Here is a 14,992-nt window from a genome sequence, read left to right as displayed (position 1 = left end):
CAGGTAACAGGATAAGAGGGTGAGAAATGGATAGGCAGGTTGTCAAGGGCCTATCTGGGGGTGAGTGCAGAGCTATACTCTCAGGAAAAAGTGGCATGAAAACCTGGAAGCTGGATAGAAGCCCTACTCTAAGATCTGAACTTGCAGAGTCAGAAGTTTGGAAGGGCAAGTGCAGCTTGATGGCTGAGCAAGTACTCGAGAGTTCCCCCCGGTCCACTGAATATTAAACTTAGAACAGCATGACCAGTGCGAGCCTCTTTCTTCAAACATTTTGTATATCTTGAGTGGCTTTCTAGGTAATGATGGAACTGAATTCATAAAGCGGAAGGTCTTTCTTCGTTTCCTGTGTCTGGGCTGAGCTGAACACGTTTGAGACTGACACTTCTTGCTGAAGGAACGCATCAGAATAGGTTTGCCTAGCTTTGCAATATTTATTACTGTTTTAGATTTCCCTCACAATACATCTCTGAAAAGACTCAGTGAACTAAATAATACTCAGAGAGATAGCATTTCAGTGAACTCTTGAGGTTACATTTAAAACAGTCACATTATCGATGTAAGTAATTATTCCCATACCAATCTGTCTTACAGATATTTTAATACTAGGTGGTCTCTGAGTTATAAACATCAGGCGTATGAGCATCCCATGCAATTCTGCATCCACTAATATCTTTTGAATTTCTACTATGTGTGCCTCATGGTCATTATGCAGAGTCATAATAATTGACATTTATTGAACACTTACTCTGCAATCTGCACTGTTGCACTGACATGCATTAATTCATTGTTCTCACAATAATGCTATGAGGTAGGCATTATTATTGTATCCATTTTCAGGTAAGAGTCCAAGGCACAGAAAGGTTCAGTACAACTTTTAGTTGTACCTAGAAGTGTGCCTCACTTCAAACAATGAACAATTTAGAAAGAGAGATAAGACATATTGAAATGTAAACAACCAGTCACCTGCCTCTCCTGCACTTTCACCCAAAGTTTGTTTTGATCCAGATCTATTTTTGCCCTTTGTTCCATTTGGCATCCAAGTTACTCTAGTGCCACCTGCTGACCAGAATGGGGAACTGTCTGACCTAGTACCTTGCCTATAATCATTTCTTCGAGTAGGATTCTGTCATACACTCCATTTTATTTCTAGCTTTAAAATGTCCACTTTATTCCATATAACACTTAACATGTATAATTTATATCTGAAGAATAGATAGCCTGTGATGCTGATCTATGTTAAAACACTCTGAGAAATGTAGTACAATTTTTTACATCTCTGGGTTTCTCTAGAAAAGGGTATCACAATGCAGAACTATGGGTATCATTACTACACTTTGCATAAGATACAAGGGAACTATGATAAACTTCAGAAAGTAGTGAACTCACCTATTCCTTAAAATATGAGTAGGCAATTGTTACAAAGCAATAGTAAACGGCTTATAAAGTGTAAGTTTATTTTATGCTTCTCTGCTATTACACAGGGCACATTTTTGCAAGGCTTTTTTGGGACCACAGTGCATTAGCAACACAAAACGCTGGTCCAACTCTGAGTAGCAGTCACTAAATGAAACAGATACCCTCTCACATGTGCACAAATCTGCATAGAAAAGTACTAAAGTTTTAGAATTGGACTTGTGTAATGTATTTCTGCTTTCTAGGGTATTAAGTAATGATATGCACCTTAATTTACCTAAAGCAATGCGTGTATCTTCGCAGCAACATGATACTTCTATTACATAGTTAAGGTGAATACCGGAAGTAAAAGACAAGAGGTGTACATGAATTTTTATTGGGAAGGGAAGTTGTCAACTTAAACAGTAGCAAATGAAAACCTTGTTGTTATGGATATACGTGACCTCCATAAACTATTATATAGGAGACATTTCAATTTCCCCCCAGGCCAGAAAAGTTCCATACCGAAAGGAAACCCTTGAAGAAGAGTAAGGGAGGGAATAAAGAAATCAAGAAGTTACATAGGGAATACTCTCGAATTGTAATTAACTGTATTTTCAGATCTTTAGGGGAGTACAAAACATAATTGCTTGCAGAATTAGTTCAGATTACTTAAATATCAAGTACATTTTTAGTCCACTATATAAGTGGAAGTTACTAATATTTTATATGAAATGAAGCCAGTAATACTTTTCTATAGCAGTAACTGTACACCAGGAGGGCCAGGACAAACGAAAGAAATGGAATTTTCCCAAAGCTGCATTGTGAAAAGACTGTAAATGGGTTGATCCCATACGCATGAATGAATTTCTTTTTTTTTTTTTTTTTTGAGATAGAGTCTCACTCTGTCGCCCAGGCTGGAGTGCAGTGGCGTGATCTCAGCTCACTGTAACCTCTGCTGCCTTGGTTCAAGCGATTCTCCTGCCTCAGCCTACCGAGCAGCTGGGATTACAGGTGCCTGCCACCGCACCCAGCTAATTTTTGTAGTTTTAGAAGAGACGGGGTTTCACCATGTTGGCCAGGCTGGTCTCAAACTCCTGACCTCGTGATCGGCCTGCCTCAGCCTCCCAAAGTGCTGGGATTATAGGCGTGAGCCACCGCGCCCAGCCATCATGAATGGGTTTCTTTGCTACAGGAAATCCAAGTGGAAAAGGCAATGGAGATGTGTACAAAAGTTTCTTGAAGGGAAGAAAGATTACGCCTTGTATGCATTTACTTTTCTGTCTCTTGGCTGCCACATCACATTTTTCTCTTGCACTGTCTAATGGCCATAATGTTAGGTTGTCTCTATAAGCAACTGCATGATAAGGGTGCTGTCTTTGAATCTTCACTCAGTGTATCAAGTTCTTCTATGGCCTCATCAAAAGTGGTTTTAGTCAGTTCGCAGGCAAGCTCTGGGTTATTAAGGATCTCATAGTAAAGTACAGAAATGTTAAGACATGTATATGGATTACATCTCTTTACTATATCAAATGCCTCTTAGGAAGCTCTTTGGGAATTATCTATCATTTGTTTCAACCATCACCACGTGCAACGAAGGTACTGGAAGTAATCTCCCTTTATTTTTGATAAAAGATCGTACTCGCTAGATTAGTTGCATTGGATAGTAAATAGTTATCCAAAAATTGCAGGACAGTAATGCATATGGATCTCAGTTCAGACTTGACTTTCTCCTGATAGTTTTCTGTTGTTTTTTGGTTTGTTTTTTGTTTTTTCTCAGTGATGTGAAGCTCACTCCCAATACTTCTTGATCAGCTGCAACTTCTTGTCAGAGGTGTTGGTTTTTCTGCTCAATGCTCAAGAGACCCTCCAGGTGGACCTGTAGCCTTCAAAAATGTTTTTGTAGGCCACAGAGAGTGAGTTGTGCTCCTCTTTGGACAGCTCTGCAACCTGCTAGGAGAGCCTTCACAATGCAGGTAAAATCAATGATAGCAAAACCCTTGAATCCAAAGTGTTTGCAAGTACTCAAAGCCCCCCTCAGAATCACCATGAAGTCCTCGCTTACCACCTTCATTCTTTTCCACTTAAATCTGTGTTTCTATAAGTATCAAGATTTGTGATAAAGATTTCTTTTGCACCGATCCTCGAGATATTAGAGTTGGAATGAGATTTAGAGATCATTTAGAGTTCAACATTTTGTTTACAGTTCTCTGCTGTTTGATGCCCCAGATCTATTTCACAGGAAGCCATTTGCTGATCGCCTGGCTTGACCTCTTTCCTGATTCTTCATTTTTCTCCAGTCTACTGGGAATTTTCCCCTGCTCTTATTATAAAGAAAGGCCTGTGTTTGTAGCCGATGTGGGCTCCCTCAATAATTGGGCATGACACATTTCTATTCCCTCTGGTAGGTCTCACTCCTCCCCACTATGAGATGGGTTAACTGCTGGATTTCTGCGGCCTCAAGTTCCCCTCGTCTTGTCACACTAGGGACACTGAGACACAAAGGGCTGCACAGCTGTCAGCTGATTTGAGCTTGGGGCTTCAGTGGCCTTTCAGAGTTTTCCCAATGACTGCCCTCCAAGTGGTTTCTACAAAGAAGAAAACAGTTTCTCCTTTGTTGAAGGCTTCCTCCTCCTGTCCCATTATTTCCATCTATGGCGGAGCCAGGGGGTACCTGGGGACTGTTGGCTCCATAATTTTATTAGTGCCCTCTCCCCAGTTCTTTGATATTGACCTTTGACATTCACTCAGTCTGATGTAAAGTACTTTGCAAAATCAGCTTTAAGGCCCTCCTTCTAACAAATATCTCTCCTCAAATCCAACCTAAGTAGGACTTCTGGAGATATAGCCTCTTGGAGATAATTTAAACAGGGGAATGTTTCAAAGTAGAATGTTTGCTGTCTTTCCTGACGCCCACCCTTTCTTTGAAGGCTTCGTTCCTCTAAACTGGATAGAATTAGAAGTGCTTCAGTTTTATCTCTAGTTTTCATTGTGTCCAGGAGCAAGAGAGTCCTGCATCAGAACGCTGCTTCTCTTTTAGGTCACTTCACGTGATGTTCTTTGTGGATGATCATCTTTGTGGATGATGTTGATGAGTTAGTAGCATGAGGTTAGAGCCTTTCTTAGTTTCACTGTAGACAGTTTCCTTCTATAATTAGCTTCTTTCAGTTCCTTTTAGTGGGTATAGGAATAGGAAAGACTTTTTAAAAGTCTTCCTATGCTTTCATTTACAGATGAAGAAACTGTGGGATGGAGAGGTAAAATGATCTGGTCAGATTCACACAACCAGAGAGTAGCCGAGCAGAGGACTGAACCTGGGGCTACTGTTTCATTGACAAACACTGTTTTCCTATTCTGCTTAATAGCCAATATTATACCAGTTTTTTTAAACTGCCTTTCTATTTTAAAATATTTAATTTTTCAATTGCATTATGCATTCATTTGGTGGACTCACCTCAGAAGTAAATCGTTTAAATCAAGTTTTTATGGGAAAATGCACTTCTAAATTCAAATAGTCAATTTCCTTATGAATCTTTGAAACAGCATGTAACTCCTTGCAAAGATTTCATGATATCAGTTGAATACTGTAAAATTTTTATGTAGAAACAAAGTAATTCCAGGCACTTCTGCTGAAGGGACAGTCCATGCACAACAGGTGAGGGGATTTAGTGGTAACCAGTTGGGTTAGAAAAATGGACACATTGTCAGCACACAGTCTTGGTTGGTGCAGTGTTCAGATCCATACTTTGGGTCATAAATTACTTATCTCAATATGCTCTTTTAATTATGTTCTCCTTACTCCTCTTTTGTTGTAGCACCTACCTTCTGTCAGGAGTGGTATTAAAGTTGCAAACAAGTTTTTGTCAGAACATTTGGAACATTAAGTTATATGAATGCTAATTCATATGTTATATGAATGCTAATTAATAATAACAAAGAGGCCAGGCATGGTGGCTCACTCCTGTAAGCCTGTAATCACAGCACTTTGGGAGGCTAAGGCAGTAGGATCACTTGAGCCCAGTTTGAGACTACCCTGAGCAACATGGAGAAACCCGAAACCCTGTCTCTACAAAAAATATGAAAATTAGCCAGGTATGATGGCAAGTGCCTGTAATCTCAGCTACTCAGGATGCTAAGGTGGGAGGATCACTCGAGCCTGGGAGGTCAAGGCTGCAGTGAACTGTGGTTGCGCCACTGCACTCCAGCCTGGGTGACAGAGCAAGACCCTGTCTCAAAAGATAATGATAAGAAAAATAATAATAACGAAGACAAAAGTTCCCAAGTTGGAAAATATTTCCTTAATGAATTGCTGTGGAAATGAGGGGGGCAAGCCCATCTTCAACCACTTCAGAGCTTCCATAAAAATAATAGTAAGAAGAAGAGCTACCATTTACTAAGTGTTTACTTCGTGCCAGCCATTACTCTGAGTATTTTACAAACATGTTATTTGATGAGGTAGGCATAACTTTCCTAGAGAGGAAACACACAACCTTTCCTGAGAGAGGTCACACAGCCAGCAGGAAGAAGACCTAAACTTTAAATCCAGGTTGGTCCTATGGCAAGGCTGAACATTTAACCATCACCCATCCTAAAATGTGATGCTTTCTCATTCCTAAACCCCAGGCCCATATGCTTTGTATTCTTTCCAAATGTGTTTCTCCGTCTTCCGGAAAGGCAGAGCTTGGCTATTGGAACTCCGTGTCTTTTTACCTTTCAGAGTAGGACATACATCAGTGCCACTCATTCTCATTCCTTCACTTTCTGTTATTCATGCTTTTCTTATTTATGCTTTTCTTATTTCCATTGTGAGTCTAGATCTGGTTGTTCCATTTCTGCCTGAAGGGCCCTCTCCTAACCCCCTCCATTCCATCTCTCCAGCTGAGCCACTCTCATCAAGGGAAAGCTTAAAGACTACATCACCCAGCAGAGGTTTTTGACCAAACATTCCCGAGGCTTCCCTTTCCTTCAGCACTTATTGAGAGTATAGACCTGTGCCTGTCCTTTTCCTGTGTGTATAGTTATATTGTTTCACTTAAACCAGCAACTCATTGAAAATAATTATTATTATATTATTGAGTTTTTTGGACAAACTCAAAATAGTAGTTTTAGCAAAAACATTTACGATTATTAAAAATAAGTGATGTGTATTTATTCTGTATAAACTTGTTAGAGTTCACATTTTTTTGTTAGTTTATTTGGAGACAGAGTCTTGCTCTGTCACCCAGGCTGGAGTGCAGTGGCATGATCTCGGCTAACTGCAACCTCCGCCTCCCAGGTTCAAGTGATTCTCCTGCCTCAACCTCCCAAGTAGCTGGGACTACAGGCACATGCCGCCACGCCCAGCTAATTTTTTGTATTTTAGTAGAGATGGGGTTTCACCGTGTTGCCCAGGCTGGTCTCAAACTCCTGAACTCAGGAAATCCGCCCGCCTTGGCCTCCCAAAGTGCTAGGATTACAGGCGTGAGCCACCGCGCCTGGCCTAGAGTTCACATTTTTAAAAAAATGAATTGAAATTTAAGGAGACGGTCAATTAAATAATAGAGACTTCTTTTCCAAGAGTAATTAGCCATTGCATCAGATAGGAGATTGGACTAGATAGCCTTTGAGGTTCATTGGAGGCCTATGATTCCACCATCACCCTAGTACCAACTGAGTGGTAGAATGTAGTGGGACAGCAGCAGGACCAAGAACGGTGATTTCAAAGGGCAAAGAGACATAAATAGTGAGTGAGAGCCAGAGTTTGAAATATGAAACAAAGCAGAGATGGAAAGACAAACAGCCACATTTTAATCAAAATAGCCAAACTCATGTGAAATCCATAGCACTGAATCTTCAGAATCCAAAAACAATCCATGTATTTGTCCGTTTTTGCATTGCTATAAAGAACTACTTGAGACTGGGTAATTTGTAATGAAAAGAGGTTTAATCAACCCATGGTTCCACAGGCTGTATAGGAAGCATGGCTGGGGAGGCCTCAGGAAACTTACAATCATGGCATAAGGCAAACAGGAAGCAGGCATATCTTACGCAGATGGAGAAAGAGAATGAGAGAGCAGGGTGAGGGGCTACATACTTTTAAACAACCAGATCTCATGAGAACTCACTCACTATCATGAGAACAGCAAAGGGGAAATCCACCGCCATGATCCAATCACCTCTCACCAAGACCCTCCTCCAACACAACCAGATCTCATGAGAACTCACTCACTATCATGAGAACAGCAAAGGGGAAATCCACCGCCATGATCCAATCACCTCTCACCAAGACCCTCCTCCAACACTGAGGATGACAATTTGACATGAGATTTGGGTGGGGACACAAATTTCAAACCATAAAAATCCAATATAATTTTCTTTTTAATCTAGGCAGTCTCATTATTGTATGTTTCCAAATAAGACCCAGGAACACTGATAGTTTACAGATCCAAGAGTCTTTTGAGAATTTTTACTTGGTTTGGTTTTGCAGATTAAGAGGTAAGTTCTTATTTTCATTGTTGTTTGCTGTTTCACTAGAGAAAACTATGTCAAATAACCCTTATGAATGCAATTAAAAATAAAAGCACTGTTGGCAGCAATATGGCAGTGTAGTGTTAACATAGTACCAACACAACAAATTATGGAATCATTCCATTTGGTTCCACAAGCTTTGATGATAGGCCAGATTAAAAATCTAACTCAAATAATAATAGAAAGGAAAAGGAAGCCCAAGAGAAGAAAAAGCAGATATTAGCTATTAAACAGAGTGTCACAGTAAAGTAAGGGTACTTCATCCTCTCTCTCCCACTGAATGCAGCTAAAAACTCTGGAAAGAATGCACAGAGCAGTTATCTAAGGACTCTGGAAAGCGTATGGTCATGACAGACTAGGGAAGGAAACCAGAACTTGAAGTACTGCCGAACTGGTGGTAAGCTTTCTGTTATCCCTCCTCCAGTATCTCCTGTCCTGGACTCAAAGGCAGTCTGAAATCTGGAACTGCACAATGGGTGCAGAAAGAAAGTACTCCAAGAGGAGTCCTCTATTTTGGTCCACAGAGTGGAAAACAGGGTCCTTATGGGTCAGAGATAGTAGAGAAAATTTTCTGGTTTTTTTGCCCCCATTTTTCATTCTCTCTTGTACTGTCCCCTGGCAATCTTGTAACAAGAAAAGCAGCCAGGCTGGTGTCTAAAACTCCAAGAGAATTATTTAGTGTGATCAAAGGAACTATAGTCTCAAGAGTGTAAGACTATATATTTGGATTTCTCTATATCTCTATTTTTCTTTATATATTTCCTCACTGTTTAGCCCCAAATGGAAATGCTGTGCACGGCAGGGCAAGGAATCAAAAGCCCTGGATTTCTAGCCAGTGAACCAGGAAGGGGTTATGCTAGGAGCTTGAAAGTATCAAGGTGATTGTGAAAATAACAAAGTTCAAGAAAACAATCCTATAAAATTGTACAAACTTCTGGGCTAACCCCCAAGGTGCACATGCATAAATCTGACCCTAAATAGCATACTAAAGGATTTGATAACTGAATTATAGGGTAGGCCACTACACAAGTCCAAGACTGGCTGTGGGGTGGCCCAGACCTGGGACAAATCCAAATAGCACTGTAAAGATATGAAAATGGAACTGAATTAGAACTATAGCCCACAGAAGGATAGTAGGAACTTGTAGTCTAAACCTAACTGGGTTGATTAACTACAAAAATTTTTTTAAAAATCCATTTCATAGGATTTAAAGGGTTGATTAACTACAAAAATAAAAAAAACTATTTCATATGATTTAAACAGGATTCAGAGTCACATAACTTAATAGTCAAGATGTTCAATATATAATCCAAAATTACTTAGCACATGAAGAATCAGGCAAATCTCAACATTTCACAAGAGAGAAGACAATTAATAGTTGTTAACTCCAAGATTATATAGATGTTAGAATTCTCAGACAGCTTTTATAACCACACTTCAAGAGATGAGGACAAACACTCTTTGAAAAAAAATAATGTCAACTTTTATTTTAGATTCAGAGGGTACATATACAGGCTTGTTACCTGCATAAACTGTGTGATACTGAGGTTTGGGGTACAACTGATCATGTCACCCAAGTCCTAAGCATAGTACCCAATAGTTTTTTTAACACGTATCCCCCTCCATCTCTTGCCCCTCTAATAGTCCCCAATGTCTATGTTGCCATCTTTATGTCCATGAGTACCACTGTTGAGCTTCCACTTACAAATGAGAATATGCAGTAATTGCTTTTCTGTTCCTGCATTAATTTGCTTAGGATAATGGCCTCTATCTGTATCCATGTTGCTGCAAAGAACATGATTTAATTATTTTTTATGTCTGCGTAGCATTCCATGGTGTACCACATTTTCTTTATCAAATTCATAAACTCCCTCCCTTTAAACCAGTGGAAAGATATAAGGTCTTCAAAGAGGAATAGAAGATATAAAAATAAAAACACATAAAAAAGAACACTAAATGGAAATTTTAGATATGAAAAACAAAATAAAATTTAAAATTCACTAGACGGCTTCCATAGCAGAATGGAGATGACAGAGGAAAAACTCAGTGAATTTGAAGATAGGTGAATTGAAATTACTCTCTCTGAACAATGTAGAGGAAAAGTTTTTTAAAAAAATTAACAATACTTCAAGGACCTGTGAAACAATACCAAAGTTATAATGTTTATATCATTATAATATTAGAAGGAGAGAAGGAAGGGTGTGACACAGAAAAAAAATATTTCAATAGAAGTTAAAAACTTCCTAGATTTGGTAAAAGATATAAAGGTGCGGATAAAGGAAGCTAAGAAAACCTCAAACAAGATGAACTAAAATAAATAAATAAATAAATAAAAGATAAATATGATGCCTAGAGACATCATAATCATGCTGCTGAAAGTAGCCAGAGGAAAAAGGATACATCTAAGTGGAGGATCAGTAAGTTTAATGATTGCATATTTCTCATCAGAAATCATGGAAGCTAGAAGGAAGTAGAATGACATTTTTCAAAGGGGTTAAAGAAGAGAACTGTCAATTCAGAATTCTAAATCAAGTGAAAATATACCTTGGGGATGACAATAAAATAGAGATATTCTCAGATGAAGCAAAACTTATAGCATTCTTTGCCAGAGCGCCTTCTCTAAAATCATGGAAGCTAGAAGGAAGTAGAATGACGTTTTTCAAAGGGGTAAAAGATGAGAACTGTCAACTCAGAATTCTAAATCAAGTGAAAATATACCTTGGGGATGACAATAAAACAGAGATATTCTCAGATGAAGCAAAATTTATAGCATTCTTTGCCAGAGCACCTGCTCTAAAAGGAATACTAAAAGAGGTTCTTCACATGAGAGTACAATGATACCATAGCAAAACCTGGAACCTCAGAAATGAAGAAGGGAAAATAGTCCATTATATTTACTTAGTTGTCTACTTTCTCCTCTTCAGTTATTTTAAATATCTATGACAGTCAAAAATAAAAAATATACGACATTGTCTGATACTCCTAGAACTTTGCCTCATCAGTATCTCAGATCTGGGCAGGCTTATGACTTGCTTGTAACCAGTAGGATGCAGCGGAAGTAACACTATATGACTTCTGAAGCTGAGTCATTAAACGTTATGCAGCTTCTGTCTTTTTGGCTGGAACACTCTGTTTTGTAACCCTGAACTGCCATATGAGAAATCCAAATACCCTAAGGCCATGATGATGTGAGAACACCCAAACTAACTCATGCAGAAAGACCAAATGGAGAAAGTCAGAGGCTACGTGAAGAGAGAGAAATGTCTACACAGCCCACAGCTGCTTTAGTCCTCCCTGTTCCCTGCTCCAATCTGCTCTTACAGTTTCAATCACTGTGAGCCCGCATTAGCATGAGAAACCCTGGTGTTACCCAGGCCTGGACTACATATCACACAAAAACCCCTAGAACCAGGTAAACCTCTAAAATCCAGAAGATACCACTCAAACATATCAGACAAAATAAATATTATTTGGACATGCACCCAGAAATGAGTTTGCTTTCTTCACAAAATGAAATTTTGCAGAGAGTTTTCCACTTCCCCAAGAGACCATAAAAATCAAATTAGTTTTTCTTCAAGTAGCACTGATGCCCAGCCCCTGAGAATCCTCACACACAGCAAGCCTATGTTACAGAAATGAAAACACTCATCTTTTAAATATGGTGTGGGAAAGAATAGGAAATAAGGACTCATGGAATTTAAATGCATTTCCCAGTATTAGGGATCAGTTAATGAAAATAAATTGTATGACGGCAATAGGATGGGAAGCAATAAGAATGGGAAGTAGTTACAACCCCAACTGATTCTAGTTAATGGGACAAAAACTCTCACCTACCTGTTTGAAAAATGAGACCAAGAGAATCATGAATGTGCTCTTCATTTGACCATAAAGCAGAGGGAAAGGCCATTTTAAACTTCTCTTCTGGCTTACCAAAGAAATCTGGCAAACATGTAATTGCCTTTTAAATAGTGGAGATGTCAGTTTGAATACAATTACTAGGGAAACAAGTTCTAAGATAACCAATTAGAATTGCAGACTGCCAGAGGATATAGAGAAACTTCAGAGGACATAGCCCCTCTGAAAAGACTCCTTTGTACAAATATCTTTCACAGAGAGTTTTTAATAACAGAAAGGAGAACAGGGTTATACATTTTTACAAGTGTCTCTAAACTGAACAGAATATTAAGACCGGGACTTTTGTGAACGTCCTCGATTCATCCCTTTATCAGAAATACCTTAATGCTGCTAAATAGTGTCTGCTTCTCTGCTAGGGAAGAAAGAACTTCCCCTCCTCCTCCTCCTTTTTGTCTTTCTGAGATTTCTCATGGGTAGTTGGAGAGAAATTGGCAGGCCTGAGAAGCCTAAAACTTACTTTTAAAAAAGTATATTTGTTAGAACATTTGATGGCAAGTGATAGAGACTGTTGACAAAAGGAGTCAAACTCCGTACAATATTTTAAAGAGATTTATTCTGGGCCAAACATGAGTGACCATGGCCTATGACACAGCCCTCAGAAGATCCTGAGATCATGTGCCCAAAGTGGTTAGGGCACAGCCTGGTTTTATACAATTTGGGGAGACATGAGACATCAATCAAATACATTTAAAATGTACATTGGTTTGGTTCAGAAGGGTGGGACAACTTGGAGGGTTGTGGGGTGGGGGGCGGGGGGTTGGGAGGAGCGTCTAGGCTATAGGTAAATTTAAACATTTTCTGATTGACAGTTGGTTGAGTTTGTCTAAGGACCTGGGATCGGTAGAAAGGAAATGTTTGGGTTGGATTGTGGAGACCACAGTTTTTTTTTGTTTGCTTTTTTTTTTTTTTGGAGATAGGGTCTCACTCTGTAGCCCAGGCTGGAGTGCAGTGGCAAGATCTCAGCTCACTGCAACCTCTGCCTCCCAGGTTCAAGTGATTCTCCCACCTCAGCTGCCTGGGTAGGTGAAACTATAGGCGCCAGCCACCATGCCCAGCTAATTTTTGTATTTTTATTGGAGATGGGGTTCCAAGCTGGTCTCAAACACCTGACCTCAGGTGATCTGCCCGCCTTGGCCTCCCAAAGTGATGCGATTACAGTGTGAGCCACTGCACCTGGCAGTGTAGAGACCAAAGTTTTTTTTTTTTTTGAGACAGAGTCTTGCTCTGTCGCCCAGGCTGGAGTGCAGTGGCGCAATCTTGGCTCACCACAAGCTCCACCTCCTGGGTTCACGCCATTCTCCTGCCTCAGCCTCCTGAGTAGCTGGGACTACAGGCGCCCGCCACCACGCCTGGCTAATTTTTTTTGTATTTTTAGTAGAGACGGTGTTTCACCGTGTTAGCCAGGATGGTCTCCATCTCCTGACCTCGTGATCCACCTGCCTCGGCCTCCCAAAGTGTTGGGATTACAGGCGTGAGCCACTGCGTCTGTCCAGAGACCAAAGTTTTATTGTGTAGAGGAAGCTTTTAGCTAGCAGGCTTCAGAGAGAAGAGGCTGTACAATGTTTTCTTATCGGATTTAAAAGGATGCCTGACTCTTAGTTGATTATCTCCTGGATCTGGAAAGAAAAAAAAAAGGGCAGGGAAAGGCGGTTCTCTACAGAATGTGGATTTTTCCCACAAGAGACAACTTTGCAGGGCCGTTTCAAGAATATGACAAGGAAATACACTTGGGTTTTAAAATATTTTGATTTATTTCCTTGTTATGTGATGTTATGCCAGAGTCAGGTGAGAAAGAAGGTCAGATTATAGAGGGTTAAATAAAACTTCTCTGATGAGACTTTATGGTTTGCAGGGTGTGTCTCCCCCAGACCCCTTAGGTAGGAATTTGGGCAACATAAGAAAAAAAAGTCAGTGTTTAGTCTTCAAGATCCAAATGAGCTAGACTGGTGGGGAATGGGGGATTTATAATAAGTAATGAGTTTGCCTCACAGAACCCAAGGACAGAGATACAGCAGGACTTCAATGGCCAGCTGGAAGCAAGGCCCCACACACCATCAGGAAACCAAGAGGCCCTCCTTCGCAGGCCTCAGCTTCCCCTCCAAGTCTCCTTCATTCTTCAGTCTCTGCACACTGCCTCTCCCTGTTTTTCAGGACATGGAGCAGAAAGTATTAACCATCAACAACTCCCACACTAGATTATATCTCCTATGTTCGAAAGAGTTGAAATCTTTGGTCTCAATTCCAAATCTCAAAGGAAGGAGTCTCATTAGCCCAGTTTGGTCCCCAGCATGTCCCTAGAATGAATGTCTATCCCTAAGAGGAGAGAAGAGTGTCACAGTTGAGGAAGACTGTATCTTCATATGGATTGAGGAGGTGAGCTCCAAATTCCCAGAACACAGAGAAAGAGGACAGTTCCTAGCAAATCAGAAGATTTGGTCCAAAAGATGTTCTATGGATGCCTCTCTAATTAATAAGCGGATTCTTTAAAAAATGAGTCTACCTTAGTTGACTGCATTTATGCCTTTCATGAATAAAGTCACCCTATTCCATCGGAAATATAATGTACTCTTGATAGATTCAGGAGGCAGATGAGGGAGGGTACTCAGAGAATCTCCAACTCACCCCACAAGTGTTTACATCAGATGCTTTTCGTGCATATGAGAGAACCTGCCCAGGGCCTTGTCTGGGCATGCCCACATCTGACTGGGGGACCGCCCGCGCACTGGGAGAGTGGGGTGGAGCCACCGGGAATTCGCACCTTGAGCACGGCAGAGGAGCCTAGCCTCTTCAGCTCGTGTGTGCTGGCCGGGTATTCAGTCTGTCAGGTGGGAGCCTGTTGGCAGGCCCCCTTTTCTTCACTGAGAGCTTTCTTTTAATAAATTTCACTCTCCTCACCTTTCAATGTGTCCACATGCTTAATTTTTCGTGGTCATGTGACAAGAACCTGGATTTTAGCTGAATTAGGGAGCAAAAAATCCTGCATCACTCTGTATCAGTATATTTCAGGCTTATTATCAGTACTTATTTGTGATGGTTGGCGTTTTCAAGGCAGTATTTATAGCCTCGCTCAAATAAATTCATGTTCCCATTTCAACTGATTGATTTGGAAGAAAGGCTCATATGCTTATGTGTCATTCTGACCCACGTGAACTCTTCACTAAAAAAGTTAAAAGTGTTT

General features: G+C 40.3%; 1 protein-coding gene across 4 annotated transcripts in view; it reads right to left on the bottom strand.

The window, feature by feature from the left end:
* The window catches only part of LOC109029067 (large ribosomal subunit protein eL21-like), a 124,941-nt gene that overhangs the window by 61,996 nt on the left and 47,953 nt on the right, over nt 1–14,992 (bottom strand). The window contains exon 4 of one of the 4 annotated variants that reach the window (XR_010129371.1): nt 1,792–4,634. The exons of the other annotated variants lie outside the window; for them this stretch is intronic. The gene's annotated coding sequence lies outside the window, so the exon portion shown is untranslated. Of the gene's footprint in view, nt 1–1,791; nt 4,635–14,992 lie in introns of those variants that run through there. 4 annotated transcript variants of the gene reach the window in all.

Source organism: Gorilla gorilla, chromosome 10, assembly GCF_029281585.2.
Source record: "Gorilla gorilla gorilla isolate KB3781 chromosome 10, NHGRI_mGorGor1-v2.1_pri, whole genome shotgun sequence".
Classification (NCBI taxonomy): Eukaryota; Metazoa; Chordata; class Mammalia; order Primates; family Hominidae; genus Gorilla; species Gorilla gorilla.
This window is presented reverse-complemented; position numbering and strand designations above follow the sequence as displayed.